Below are 8,857 nucleotides of genomic sequence, written 5' to 3' on the forward strand. Positions count from 1 at the left end.
AACATTAAAGTGTGTACATAGTGTTAGACACTATGTACACACATATGAAATTTCATAATATCAAAATATAAATGTCAGTAGAAAACCTGGAAAAAATGTAAACATACATTTCACACCAATCAACTCACTAATGTTAGAGAAATAAATAAGCATCTTCAATCACATCAGCAAAGAACTTCTAAAAGATAATAGTACTAGCAAGAATCCAGTGTAAATTGATGTAATAATTATGGAAAATAATTTGGCAATGTGTATCATGAGTTTTAACATTTTCAGAATAATAAATGAGGCTAAATCAGATTTTAAAATAAAAACCTCAAGAAAAATGAAAAAGAGTCCATCCTAAAGAGAAATAGTTCCGAGTTCCTGTTGTGGCTCAGAGGGTTAAGAAACCAACTGCAGCATCTCAGGCTGCTGCTCCATCCTCCGCCTGATGCAGTGGGTAAAAGGATCCGGCATTGCCACGGCTGGGCTGTAGGTTGCAGCTATGGCTCAGATTCAATCCCTGGCCGGGAACCTCCATAAGCCATGGATGCAGCTATGAAAATAAATAAATAAATAAATAAATAGGGATAGTTCAAAAGATCAATTGAATAGTTTGGAGTCATCAAAAATAGACCCTTATTCCCTACAGGGAAGAGAATTTAGAATGTGAAAAATAAAGAAATCAGTGAGGAAAAGAAAGATTAGTTAGTAAGTGATGTTAGACAATGTGATATAGAGAGTATGTATAATATAATCAGAATTACATGGGAAAAAATAGCACACACATTTATGCATGCATTAAATTTCAGCTAGTGGTTGCCTGGAGACTGAGAGTGAAAGAATGAGGATGATAATCCTGGGACATTTACTTTTCACTTTACCCCGAGTTATTTGTCCTCAATACTTACGACTTTTGAAATAAAGAGAGGAGAGAAAATATTCATATTCTTTAACTGAGCAATTCCACATCCAAAACTCTACCTTAAGAAAACAGTCCAGAACAGGGACAAAAATTTATAGATAACAAGGCTTATTAACTACAGTGTTATTTATAATTAAAAATATCAGAGGGAGTTCTCTCGTGGCTCACTCAGCAGGTAAAGGACCTGGTGTTGTCACTGCTTGTGTCTCTGGTTATTGCTATGGCATGGGTACGATCCCTGGCCAGGGGAACTTCCACATGCCCGGGTGCAGGAAAAAAAAAAAAAATGGAAAACAACCAAAATGTTCAATGACACAAGACTAGCTAAATAAATTATCATACATCCATGTTAGAGAATATTAGTCATTGAGCATATTTTTAAAGATTTTTGATGACATGAAAGAAGTCCCACATTATTGTGTTGAGTGGGAAAAATGCAGGATAAAATAAATTTCATTATTTATGAGGTCCTAATAGAAAATATATTTAGAGTTTAATCTCTGAGTTCTAAGATATGGGTGATACTCATTATGTTCTTTAAACTTTTTAGGATTTTTCTATAATAAATATGTAGTAATCTTCCATTGGAAAAAAATAAAGAACCTCGCATTTGGAGCCTACCAGTCAGGTGGTAGAGATCAGTTAAGGTGCCTCCTCCCAGCATCAGCCACGCAAAATTCATAAATATCCCATACTCAGATCTGAACTAAAGAGAAACAAAGCAAACTTCAATAAGCAGAAAGAAAACAAGGATTCAATGAACAAGTATAGAAACACTGGAAGAGGAAGTTGGTAATCTGGAGAAGAGAGTCAAAAAGTTAAGAATTCTAAGCAAGTAACGGTGTCAGTATTACTTACTTTCCAGGAGACTTAGAAGGAAATATTGACCGTAGGAAGCAGACACATTGCCTGGTAACACTTCTAACCGTGAATAAGGAAAAAGAACACGAAGGAAGCTGTAAGAACTAACTCAGATAATCAGAACAAAGAATCAGAGATAGTGAAGATAAACTCCCTCAGTAAATTCAAATCCCAAGTGAGTTACATAATCAGTCATTAAGCAAAGAAGAAGAAAATACCTAGAAAACAGATAACAGAACAATGGAGGATATCACAGGACCCAGAAACATCCTGCAACTTAACAAAGAAACAAAAATACTGAAAGCAGTAAGCAATGAAAAAAGTATTTTTTTATTATTTTTATCTATCTTTTAAATCTCTATACATTAAAATTCATTAAGTGAATTTTATTCTTTTCATTTTTTTTTTTCCAGCTGCACCTGCCACGGCTGAGTCAACACTGGATCCTTAACCCACTATGGATCAAATCGACACCACCCTAGAGAGAAGATGAGTCATTAACCCACTAATGGTCCTGGGCCCACAGCAGAAACTTCCATTAAATGAATTTTAAAGCTATCTACTCATAAAGACTTCCACTCAGCAGCAAACCCACCAAGGTAACTTGAAGCATATAACATGTCAGTTTAGTAAACATTTTAAATAGAAGGATTTCCCATATTTGCATTTACCTGTTTAAAGCCTCTGTGAACTAAGGGTAGGATCTGCTTCACAGTCATCTTTAAGTTCCTAGCATCTAGTTCGTACCTGGTACATTATTAAATGAATAAAAGAATATTTACTTAAAGATGTATAGATGTAATCCCATGATGAAGAAAAAGGGTGAGGAGAAGAGGGAGGAGGAGGGAAAAGAGGAAGAGGGGAAGGGGAGGACAAAGAAAAAAGAAAGTACATTCTGCACAAAAATGTAGATTTTTATCACTGAGCCAAACATTATCTTCTTTTTTTTTCCTGACCGCACCTGTGGCATTTGAAAGTTCCCCAGCCAGGTATTCAACTGTGCCACGGCAATGACAATGCCAGATCCTTAACCTGCTGAGCCACCAGGAACTCCCAAACGTCCTTACCTTGATACAATTTCATGGGTGAAATTTTAAGTCAAAGGAAGTGAGATGCAAGCCTGCCTCCACCACTTGCTCTCTGCTTGATCTTAGACAAAATATTCTCTAAGCCTCTGTTACCTCAGCTGTAAAGTTTAATTTGGTGCTGGGGTCAACATTATAAATGTAGTCCAGAGTGCAATGTTTTTACAAACAGGCTTTTTGTTGGTTGGTTGGTTGGTTGTTTTTGGTCACACCCAGTGTGGCATGTTGAAATTCCTGGGCCAGGAATCAAACCTGCACCATGGCAGCAACCCAAGCCACTGCAGTGACAAACACTGGGTCCTTAACCTACTGTGCCACAGGGGAACTCTTTTCAAAACAATTTTAATTGGAAGGAAATACCAACATAGATTTATCCCAGCTAGAGAGTAAAATTCAACTTATATCACCATTGAAATCAAAGGAAAAGAACTAAACATGTTTCTGCTGAAAGTTAAACTATTTTAAAATGTATTTATAGCTAACTATAACAAATAGCAAAAGAAATCTTAATGGAACATGAAAATGTGACAGACATCACAATAAAACCTTATTATATCTATATCTAAAGAATTAATGCAAACATATGAAATAACTATCTAAATTACATTCAATAAGAAATTAAAAGGGGAGTTCCGGTTGTGGGTCAGTGGTAACATACCCAACTAGTAACCATGAAGATGCGGTTTCCATCCCCGGCCTTGTTCAGTGGGTTAAGGATCCATTGCTGCCATGAGCTGTGGCGTGGGTCACAGACACAGCTTGGATCTGGCCTTGCTATAGATATGGCAAAGGCCAGCAGATGCACTTCGGATTCGACCCCTAGCCTGGGAACTTCCATATGCTGTGGGTGTTGCCATAAAAAGAAAAAAAAAAAAAAAAAAAAAACCAGGAGCGAGAGATTAAAAGGGATTGCAAATTATACGTAAGAAATTAAGATCACATGAAATAACCTTCATTGAATAAAGTAACCTTCCTGATAGAATTAAGAAATATAAATTAAAACATTGTTAAGATGGGGCATCCTTGTATTCCTGTATCCCATCATGATAATGGCCCATCATTCCTTAGTCCCCTAACACACTGTGTCTGGACTTGGACATATGGTTTGCTATGGCCAAATGGGCAGTAAGAAATTTGACACAAAAAGAAACTTAGGAGTTCTCGTCCTGGTGCAGTGGTTAACGAATCCGACTAGGAACCATGAGGAGGTTGTGGGTTCAGTCCCTGCCCTTGCTCAGTGGGTTAATGATCAGGCATTGCCGTGAGCTGTGGTGTAGGTTGCAGATGCGGCTCGGACCCCGAGTTGCTGTGGCTCTGGCGTAGGCCAGGGGCTACAGTTCCGATTCGACCCCTAGCCTGGGAACCTCCATATGCCGTGGGAGCAGCCCAAAGAAATAGCAAAAAGACAAAAAAAAAAAAAAAAAACTGAAAAACTCCTACTCTTCTAGAAAAGGGAACCTCCTACACTGTTGATGGGAATATACATTGGTACATCCACTATAGAGAACAGTATGGAGGTTCCTCAAAAAACTAAAAATAGAATTGCTGAATGATCCAGCAATCCTACTCCTGGGCATATATCTGGACAAAACTGTAATTTGAGAAAATGCACCCCTGTGTTCATAGCAGCACTATTTACAATAGTTGGAAATAGTTCCAAAACTTGCAAACAACCTGAATGTATATCGACAGATGGATAAAGATGGGATACGTATATGCAGTGGAATATTATTCACCCATAAACAGAATGAAATAATGTCATTTGCAGCACCATGGATGGACCTAGAGATTATCATACTTATTATCATATGTGAAGTAATCAGAAAGACAAAGGAGTTCCCTTTGTGGCTCAGCGGTAATGAACCCAACTAGTATCCATAAGGACGTGGGTTTGATTCCTGGCCTCACTCAGTGGGTTAAGGATCTGGCGTTGCAGTAAGCTGTGGTGCAGGCGCTGCAGCTACAGCTCTGATTCTACCCCTAGCCTGGGAACTTTCATATGCCATGGGTGCGGTCATAAAAAGACAAAAAAAAAAAAAAAAAAAAAGAGAGAGAGAAAGGCAAATACCATATGATATCATTTACATGTGGAATCTAAAATATGACCCAAATGAATCTATCTATGAAGTAGAAACCAACTCACATAGAGAACAGATGTGACTGCCAAGGATAAGGAGAGGTGGGAGACGGATGGAGATGGACTGGGAGTTTGGGATTAGCAAATACAAACTACTATATTTAGGATGAATAAACAAGGTCATATTGAATAGCACAGGAAGTACACTCACTATCCCATAACAAACCATAATAATTTTTGGAAAAGGAAAAAATAATCATAATAATTTTTGGAAAAGGAAAAAATACTCATAATAAATTAAAAAAAAAAAGTTCCTCCTCTAGGCCACTGCCATCACCATGATCTTATACCCAGGCTGGTCTGCTGCAGGATGTGGGTGATGAGAGAGGGTGTATGGACTTGTCCCATCCTGCGTTCTCTACCTGGTCCCAGGGAGCCAGCCAACTGACTACAAGTGCTTGAGCAAGCCCAGCCAGGACCGGTGGAGTCTAGCCCAGGTCAGCCAAACTGTCATTGGCTTTGATCTTTAAAGAACAAAGTTACTGAGCAATAACTGATATACAATAGACTGCACTCTGATTTATACAATTTGCAGAGTTCCCTGGTGGCTCAGCAGGTTAAGGACCCAGCGTTGTCACTACTGTGGCTCTGTTTACGACAGGCCCTGGCACGTCGTTGTTGTGGCCTAAATAAATAAACAGGAGTTCCCGTTGTGGCTCAGTGATAATGAATCCGACTATTATCCATGAGGATATGGGTTCGATCCCTGGCCCTGTTCAGTGGGTTAAGGATCTGGCACTGGCCAGAGCTGTGGCGTAGGTCACAGACGCAGCTCGGATCTGGCATTGCTGGGCTGTGGCTGTGGCACAGGCTGGCAGCTGCAGCTCTGATTCAACCCCTAGCCTGAGAACTTCCATTGCTGCCAGTGCGGCCCTAAAAGCAAAACAAACAAACAAAACCAAACTAAATAAAGTATACAATTTGATAACTTTTAACATGTGTATACACCCTTGAAATCATCACAATTCAAAATAATGCACAAGTCCATCACCTACAAGTGTCCTCCTGCCCCTCCACACTCTCTTTCCCACCCCTCCCCACACCTCCTCAACCCCCACTGCCTACCCGCATCCCCAGGCAACCAGTGATCTACTTTCTATCACTATAGATTAGTTTGCGGAGTTCCCATCGTGGCGCAGTGGTTAATGAATCCAACTAGGAACCATGAGGTTGCTGGTTCGATCCCTGGCCTTGCTCAGTGTGTTAAGGATCTGGAGTTGTCGTGAGCTGTGGTGCAGTTTGCAAACGTAGCTTGGATCCCACGTTGCTATGGCTGTGGTATAGGCCGGTGGCTATAGCTCCGATTAGACCCCTAGCCTGGGAACCTCCACATGCTGCGGGAGTGGCCCTAGAAAAGGCAAAAAGACAAAAAAAACAAAACAAACAAAAAAAAACTATAGATAAATTTGCATTTTCTGGAACTTTATATAAATGGAATCACACCTACAGTATGTACTTTTTGTCTGGTTCCTTTTACTCAGCATAATTATTTTGACATTTATCCATCTTGTGTGTATCAATACTTCCTTCTTTTTTATTAGCTAATATTTTTTTATAGAAAGCTGTATTTTACAGGGAAAAAAAATGAGCAGAAACTGCAGAGTTCCCACATACCCCCTCTTCTACTCCTGCACTTTCCCTTATTATGAACATCTTGCATTTGTGCGATACTTTGACGTGCAATTGATGAACCAATATGCTACATCAACAATTTAAGTCCACAGTTTACATTAAAGTTCCCTCTTTGCACAGTTCTAAGGGTTTTGACAAATGCATAAGGTCACGTATTGGACCATCAGAGTATTTTATAGAATAGTTTCACTCTCTCGAAAATACTCTGTGCTGCACAAATTCATCCCTCCCTCTCCCCGAACCCTCGGCAACCACGATCTTTCTACTTTCTCTACAATATTGCCTTTTCCAGAATGTCATATACTTGGAATAATGCAGAATAAGTCTTTTCAGACTGAATTCTTTAATTCAGTAATATGTTTTAAGTTTCCTTTATGTCTTTTGGTGGCTTGTTTCTTTTTAGTGCTGAATAATTGTCGAGGTGTACCACAGTTTATTTATCCATTTACCTATGGAAGGATATCTTAGTTGCTCCCAAGTTTTGGCAATTATGAGTAAGGCTACTATAAACTATTATGCACAGGTTTTTGTGTGGACAGAAGTAGTCAACACTTTTTGGTAAAACACCAAGGAATGTGATCGCTGGATTTTGTGGTGAGACTCTATTTTGCTTTGCGACAAATCACCAGACTGTACCATTTTGCATTCCTACCAGCAAGGACTTAAAAACTTCCCGTTGTTCCATGTCCTTGCTAATATTTGAAGTTGTCAGTGTTTTGGATAGAAGACACTCTTATAGGAGTATAGTAGCATCTTGTTTAGTTTATTTCTATCATGTAGCTGTATTCCATTGTATGAACATACCGCTGTTGATAACTGAACATTTGGATATTTTTTTCTAGTTTGTTGCTGTTATAATAAATAAAGCTGCTATGAACAATCATGTAATAGTCTTTGTAAAGATATAGTTTTCTCTTGGATAAACACCAAGGCTGGATCATATGGAAGGTGTACATTGTGTAGGTTTAACCTGTAAGAAACTGCCAAACCCTTTGAGGAGATGGCTGTACATGTGCATTATGTTCAGCAGTATCTGAGGTTCTAGTTCTTTCACATCCTTGCCAGCACTTGCTAAATTTTCATGATTCTGACACATAGGTAATGGTATTTCACTGTGATTTTAATTTGCACATCTCTCTTCACTAATGATGCTGAGTATCTTTTCAGGCCTCTTGCCACCCATGAATCTTTCTGATGAAACTGACGCCGATGACGGTGAAGGAGTCAGCTGGGGGTCTCTCCCCACTGGCTACTTTGGGCTTCTTCATAGCATTCTGGTTTGGTCCCAAATGTGACAGTCCCAAATGAAAAGAGAACATAAGGTAAGAAACTGTATCCTTTTTGTGACCTAGACTTGGAAATCACATACCATCTTTTTGACGATACTTTATATACCTAGGCCAGAGTCCATATGAGAAGTGACGGGACAAAGGACATGCAAGGAAGCCATTAGTTGGGCTTTTAGTGAAATTAATCTTTCATGTGCCTTCACAATGCTTTTCTATTTTTTTATTTTTTGTTTTTTGTCTTTTGTCTTTTTAGGGCCACACGTACTGCATGTGGAAGCTCCCAGGCTAGTGGTCCAATTGGAGCTACAGCTGCCAGCCTACACCACAGCCACAGCAACATGAGATGTGAGCCGTGTCTGCAACCTACACCACAGCTCACAGCATCCAGGTCCTTAACCCACTGAGTGAGGCCAGGGATCAAACCCACAACCTCATGATTACTAGTGGGATCTGTATCCACCACGCCACGATAGGAATTCTCACAATGTTTTTTTAAAATTGTGGTTAAAAAAAAAAAAAACAGAAGGTATTCCTATTGTGTTTCATTGGGTTAAGAACCCGATATAGTGTCTGTGAGGATGCAGGTTCGATCTCTGGCCTCCCCCAGTAGGTTAAGGATCCAGCGTTGCCGCAAGCCATTGGCATAGGTTGCAGATGTAGCTCGGATGTGTTGTTACGGAGGCTGTGGTGTAGGCCTCAGGCACAGCTCTGACTAGACCCCTAGCCCAGGAACTTCCATATGCCCCAGGTATGGCCGTAAAAAAAAAGAAAGAAAGAAAGAAGAAAACACATAAGAGGAGCTCCCTGGTGTTGCAGCAGGTTAAGGATCCAGTCACTGCTATGACTCAGGTCTCTGCTGTGGCATGGTTCGATCCCTGGCCTGGGAACTTCCACACACTGCATAGCCAAAAACAAATAAATAAATAAGACACAACATCGTAAGCAT

General features: G+C 39.7%; 1 protein-coding gene and 1 long non-coding RNA gene across 3 annotated transcripts in view; one reads left to right on the forward strand and one right to left on the reverse strand.

Annotated features, from left to right (window-relative positions):
- Positions 1 to 2,958, reverse strand: part of SLC3A1 (solute carrier family 3 member 1) — a 43,671-nt gene extending 40,713 nt beyond the window's left edge. The window contains 1 exon segment of the mRNA NM_001123042.1: positions 2,836 to 2,958. The gene's annotated coding sequence lies outside the window, so the exon portion shown is untranslated.
- LOC106508573 lies at positions 1,949 to 8,043 on the forward strand. Of its 2 annotated transcripts, XR_001305520.2 has the most exons (3): positions 1,949 to 2,074; positions 2,182 to 2,367; positions 7,790 to 8,043. It is a non-coding gene; the product is annotated as an uncharacterized LOC106508573 (long non-coding RNA). The 2 variants fall into 2 exon arrangements; XR_002342962.1 differs by having other exon boundaries at positions 2,067 to 2,367.

The sequence above is a fragment of the Sus scrofa genome, chromosome 3 (assembly GCF_000003025.6).
Source record: "Sus scrofa isolate TJ Tabasco breed Duroc chromosome 3, Sscrofa11.1, whole genome shotgun sequence".
Lineage (NCBI taxonomy): Eukaryota > Metazoa > Chordata > Mammalia > Artiodactyla > Suidae > Sus > Sus scrofa.